The 6,315-nt window shown below is 44.7% G+C and overlaps 1 protein-coding gene across 2 annotated transcripts in view; it reads right to left on the bottom strand.

Annotated features, from left to right (window-relative positions):
- LOC146075992 (uncharacterized) overlaps positions 1-6,315 on the bottom strand; it is a 411,577-nt gene that overhangs the window by 364,466 nt on the left and 40,796 nt on the right. The gene's annotated exons all lie outside the window — the stretch shown is intronic.

Raw genomic sequence — 6,315 nt, 5'->3', positions numbered from 1 at the left:
ACTGCATTCCTGTAACCCAGTGGTTCCCAAACTTTTTTGAATCACGGCGTCCTAGAGCATCAAAATATTTTCAAGGCACCCCTAGGCCAAATGCTTCTTATCGAGAAATTGAGAAAAAAAAATTAAATTATGTACATTGTGTGTATACAGTATGTCACAGTTATCTGGTGAGGGACAGGATTTGCTCCTGTTTGTCCACATATATTATGATTGGCAGCCATCAGCACTGATTTTGCCTGGTACATTGACCATAAATAATATGAATTGATCCTGGTCCACCAACCCAAGGCACCCCTGTAAGTGTCCTGAGGCACCCCAAGGTGCCTAGGCACACAGTTTGGGAACCACTGCTGTAACCCATCTGTATCAGATCTAGCACCTCCCAGACACTTCTGGTGCCAGAGATTTGCAGAAATATTAATAGCATGAAACTACCCACACATCAACTTCCGTGTTATCTGTACACGCATATACATTGGAGTAAGCCCGTATATTGAATCACTATATAAACGATATGGTATCTTATTACATCAAGGTATCACATCAATATAAACTAACTGTTCCATGATTACCACTCATGTACCTGTTCCCTCCCATTTGTCATCACCATATCACATGGTCTGAAATCCCTTCCCTATACAGCAGGCACTTATTCAGACAGGCTTTACCACATCTTCATTGTTATTTTATATTTATTTATACATTCATTTGTATCTCTTTATTTTCTTGTAATTCATTTATTATTGTTATTTTCATTCCTGTAACAAACATGTTATCACATTTACCAATATTGCACTAAGAAAGTATATACCTAAAGGTGCCCGTACACGCTGCGATAGGAGTGTGCTGTGCGTTTTGTACCATACAATGGAGCTGTGCGATGTTCCTACAGATTGTGATGCGATCTGTATTTTGTACAATGCAATGCGATACGATGTAGTACAAAAAGTATTGCCTGCACATACTTTTTGTACTATACAATATCGCACTTGCGGGTACGCGCATCACATCGCATCCCCCCCTAAACACGGTGCGATTATCGCACATGTGATGCGTTTTGGACAAATCCTGAATTCATAGATATAAAACTGTAGTTTTTCTGTATACTCTTTTTGGTTTTATATCTATGAATTCAGGATTTGTTAATATATAATAGAAGCATACCATGAATAGGGCAAACTGCCAGTAAGAAGTATGGCCTACTAGGAACATTATACAAGGGGGGAGGAGTTGTCTACGATACCAGGGGAGGGGAGCGTCAGCACTGTGACTGGACGTAATTCCCTTTCAGGGTGAAATAGAGATTCCGGACCCCTTTATAATAATATAAGGATATATTGAAAGGATAGAAATTAATCCATTCCGTTCCGCAATTACAATATGGCGGTGCGTATCACCGAAAGAACCCAGCGTGGACGTTGCGTTCCATAGACAGTTATCTCTGTAAGAAGACTCCTCATAAAATGGCCGTGCGTGTCACGGTACAGGAAGTTAAGAACGAAGGTGCGCTCCAAGTTGCCGGACCCGGAAATGACGCACGCGGAAGTCTAAACGCGGCGCAGGGGTCCGTGATCACCGCAATTATGAGTAGTATAAATATGGGCAAGAAGACACAGTTTATTTATGCTCCTGAGGAAGTCCAGGACACTACCAGTGGACGAAACGCGTTGAGCAGAGTGGGGGATATTCCGCGGATACCCCAGAACTTTAAATGCTTTGGAGAGAAAGCATTCAGATAAGCTCCATTTGTTTTTACTGATGTACGGGCAATTTACTGTCCTTATTTTAATAAATACTTGTGTTTACAATATTATGCAAGGTTTTCTCTCTCTTTCTCTATATTTTCTATGTAAAACATTGGTTAAGAATTGGAACTGGCCGTGCTGAAGTGTCTTGTGAAATTGATCTCATGCGATTGAATAAAGTGGTTGAATACCACTTTTAATGGTACACCTATACGATTTGGGGTGCTATTCTGTTTATGGTGGTGGTGTTTGAACACCCAATAATGCTACACTAGGAGGCGCTTTTTTCACCCTATATTTTTCAGATCTATCAAAAGGTGTATTGAACTGACCAACTGGAAAAGAGCTGCCGCCCTGGAACAAAGGGATAGTGTCTTTTGAGTAAATCTGATACCTTATATAAGGATCAAAGACAATAAACTAGCAGATAAATTAAAAAGAATTAGCGCAGGTACCACTACCCACAAAATATATATATATATATATATATATATATTTTTTATTATACTAAAGTTTTAAATGGAGTGTACAGTGTTTTTTGTGATTAACTGGTATAGTTTACTATATATAATTTATCTATTTCTAATTCCATTTGACTATACACTTCGTCTCAGATCATCTCATAATCTATATTGGAGTTAAGTAATAAAGTGCAATAATATTTCGTGCCAGTGGATTTGGTGGCGGTTTACCCTCAGTGTACTAATTCACTTATCATTAATATACTTATATCTTTTACAGTGCTAGGTTATTATTTTATTAGTTGGAGTTACTATCTTGATAGTAAACGGATACTAGCCAATGTTGCCAAATTTGGCGAAATTTGCTTAAGGTATTACGTGAGGTATGCAAGTGTTTTTCGTGCTTAATAATATAGTTTACTAGTGACTTCCAACTATTAAAGTCCGGAGCTATATTGGACATCCAGGCCCTACCCACTATTACTTTCGCAATAGCACATAGACTATTTATGTATATTCTGTTAGGCGCAGAGCAACCACCCTACTCAACAGTAGTGTGTCGACACGGCTCAGACGTGCTAGGATACCTGGGCCACAATGAGACTGGCATAGGTCCTAGCTGGTAATCATTACCGGTCGATTGGCGCAACACCGAGACCAATGGATATGAGCGGGCAGTGCCCTGTAAGGACAACTGGAGTGGACAGGGAACTGACCAGGAGGAGGAAAGGTCAGTGGGGAAAGGGAGAGTCTGTCTCAGCCGCTGACTCTGTTGCCACCCTATAGGTCCACCGGAAGGTGCAGAAGCCCTAGATCTTCCCACACGGCAGCCACGTTTGAAGCACGGGTTAAGCCTGTGCAACTCCGGTGCCCTCCAAAGCGTCTTAGGTGGTGGCGACAACCAACCGGCGGAGGTAACAGGTGGACAAGAGGAAAACTAACTAACACCCCGGTGGCTGAGACAGGGGACCCCCTAGAGGAGGATACTAAGAGGGAAGGTGACCCAGAATACCCTAAGATATACTGAGCTAATATGTATACAACAAAAATAACAAACTGAGATACAGCAAGAATAGGCACAAGAAGGGTATGGAACGATACCACAGGATCCTGAGAGTAACCAGACAGGAACTGCTCCTAAGTGATCAGGAGACGGATGATGCAGGGAAGGAACTGCAGCAGGAACGCAGGTCTGAAGCTGGGGAGTTGCCAGAGTGAGGAAGCTGCAAGGCGCCCACAAAGGATTATAGCCAGCGTCTAAGTGGTGAAAGACGCCGGTATTTGAAGAGAAGAAGCGCGCGCAAAGCGCGTTCCGGGTCGCGCCGTGATGACGGCGCATGGAGAGAGACGCCAGCGGCTGCACAGCGTCGCTGCTAGGCAACCCCCTGATGCCCGTATGCCGGGCAGGAAGTAGCCGGCGTAGACGTCGCCTGGCAACGCGGGTCAGAGCGCCGACCGCCGTGCGCCCCGGAGGACGGGGAAGGCTGTGCACGGCGGTGACCTCTGACAGTACCCCCCCCTCGAGGAGAGGTCAACCGACCTCCAAACCTGGGTTTGTCAGGGAAGGACTGAAAGAACCTCCTTTTTAGGCAAGGAGCGTGAAGATCCTGATCCACGACCCAGGACCTCTCTTCAGGTCCAAACCCCCTCCAATGAACCAGAAAAAATAATTTCCCTCTAGAAATTTTGGAGTCCAAAATGGAATCGACCACATACTCCTCCTGACCACGCCATAGGATGGGCAACGGCCTACGAATCACTGGCTGAAGGGCAGGTTTGAACAGTGAGCAGTGGAAGGTGTTGTTAATCCTGAGAGAACGAGGAAGCCACAATTTAAATGCGACCGGGTTAACCTTCTTAATAATTTTATAAGGACCAATGAAGCGTGGGCCCAATTTCCGTGAGAACTGCCGGAGCTTGATATTCCTGGTAGAAAGCCAGACCCAGTCTCCAACCTTGAACCGGCATGGTCTCCTGTGGCGGTCAGAGAAGTGTTTGGCTGACATAGCAGCAGAGAGGAGCGCTCCCCGAACCATGCGCCAAATCTTTCTCTTAGAAGCCAACCACCTAGAATTACCCACTTTGGCATAAGTGGGAAAGAAAGAGTTTGCCTTAGGGTGGAAACCGTAATTGCAGAAAAATGGAGACTTTTTGGTGGCGGCATGCCAGGCATTGTTATATGAAAACTCCGCAAATGGCAAGTTCTCAACCCAATCCCGCTGGGTCTTGGAGACGTAACATCGCAGGAACTGTTCTAAAGATTGGTTAACCCGCTCAGTCTGACCATTCGACTGAGGGTGAAATGCAGATGATGGACTCAGCTTGACTTGTAACGCTGAACACACCGTCCTCCAGAATCTAGCAACGAACTGGACCCCTCTGTCTGAAACAATGTCAGATGGCAACCCGTGAACCCGAAAGATATGTGTGATAAATAAAGAAGCTAAAATCTTTGCCGAAGGTAAGCCCTTCAGAGGAACAAAATGTGCCATTTTACTAAACCTGTCTACCACCACCCAAATGGTATTAAAACCTGAAGCTGGTGGCAAATCCGTAACAAAATCCATGGAGATGTGCGTCCAGGGTTTATCAGGAACAGGTAAGGGAACTAACTGGCCCAAGGGAGGAAGGCGAGATGACTTATTCTGAGCACACGTGTTACAACTGGCGACAAAATGTTCGACATCTTTCTTCATTCCTGGCCACCATACCGCACGGGACAATAAGGAAAGGGTCTTAGAGACCCCTGGATGGCCAGCGGACTTACAAGCATGGAATTCAGAAAAAACTTGTTCGCGGAGTCCTTGAGGAACAAATAATTTACCATCCGGGGTGGTGGCTGGGGCCTAGGATTGAGCTACCAGCGTGGAATCCAAAAGCCCTTGGGTCAGTCCTGCCAGAATACATGAAGGATGAATAATGGGCTCGGGGTGAGACACTGGATCTTGTAAGGCTGAAAAGCTTCTTGACAAGGCGTCCGCAAGAACATTCTTAGCTCCAGGTCTATAGGTAATAATAAAATTGAACCTGGCGAAGAATAAGGCCCATCTGGCTTGCCTTGAATTCAACCTTTTGGCCGAACGTAAGTAAACCAAATTTTTGTGATCGGTAAAAATTGTGATCTGGAATTTGGCCCCCTCCAGCCAATGCCTCCACTCCTCCAGAGCACACTTGATGGCCAGTAACTCCCGGTTACCTACATCATAATTAGCTTCGGCATCCGAAAACTTCCTAGAATAAAAGGCACAAGGATGCAACAACCCATCAATCTTATCCCTTTGGGAGAGGACAGCACCCACCCCGATCTCTGATGCGTCGACCTCAAGAACAAAAGGACATTCTGGATTCGGGTGACGAAGAATTTGGGCAGAAGAGAACGCCTGTTTTAGTCTTTTAAAAGCCTCCACAGCAGAACAAGACCAAGACGCAGGGTCCCCTCCTTTTTTTGTGAGAGCCACGATAGGAGCAACAAGATCCGAAAAGTGGAAGATAAACCTCCTATAGTAATTGGCAAAGCCCAAAAACCTTTGTACGGCCTTTAAATTAGAAGGCTGGACCCATTCTTGAATGGCTTTGAGCTTAACAGGGTCCATAGAGAAGCCTTTGGGAGAGATTATATAACCAAGGAATGAGATGGTATCTACCTCGAACTCGCATTTCTCGAGCTTGGCAAATAAATTGTTCTCTCTGAGCCTCTGGAGAACTGCCCTGACATGCTGACGATGCATATCCAAAGAAGACGAATAAATCAAAATGTCGTCAAGATAAACTACAACGAAAACACCTAGAAAGTCCCTGAGGACATCATTGATCAGATCCTGAAATACAGCCGGGGTGTTGGCTAGGCCAAATGGCATGACTAGATACTCATAATGACCTGAGTGAGTGTTGAACGCCGTCTTCCACTCATCCCCGGCTTTTATGCGGATCAGATTATAGGCTCCGCGTAAATCAATTTTTGAAAACACAACAGCTGAGCGCAGCTGATCAAAAAGAACAGAAATTAAAGGCAACGGATAAGAATTCTTTACCGTAATGTCATTCAATTGACGAAAATCAATACACGGACGTAGGGTCCCATCTTTTTTTTTAACAAAAAAAAAACCCGC

This window comes from Crinia signifera, chromosome 4, assembly GCF_055691185.1.
Source record: "Crinia signifera chromosome 4, ASM5569118v1, whole genome shotgun sequence".
In the NCBI taxonomy this organism is placed as follows: Eukaryota; Metazoa; Chordata; class Amphibia; order Anura; family Myobatrachidae; genus Crinia; species Crinia signifera.
Note: the sequence above shows the minus strand (reverse complement) of the source record. Positions and strands in the feature narration are given on the sequence as shown.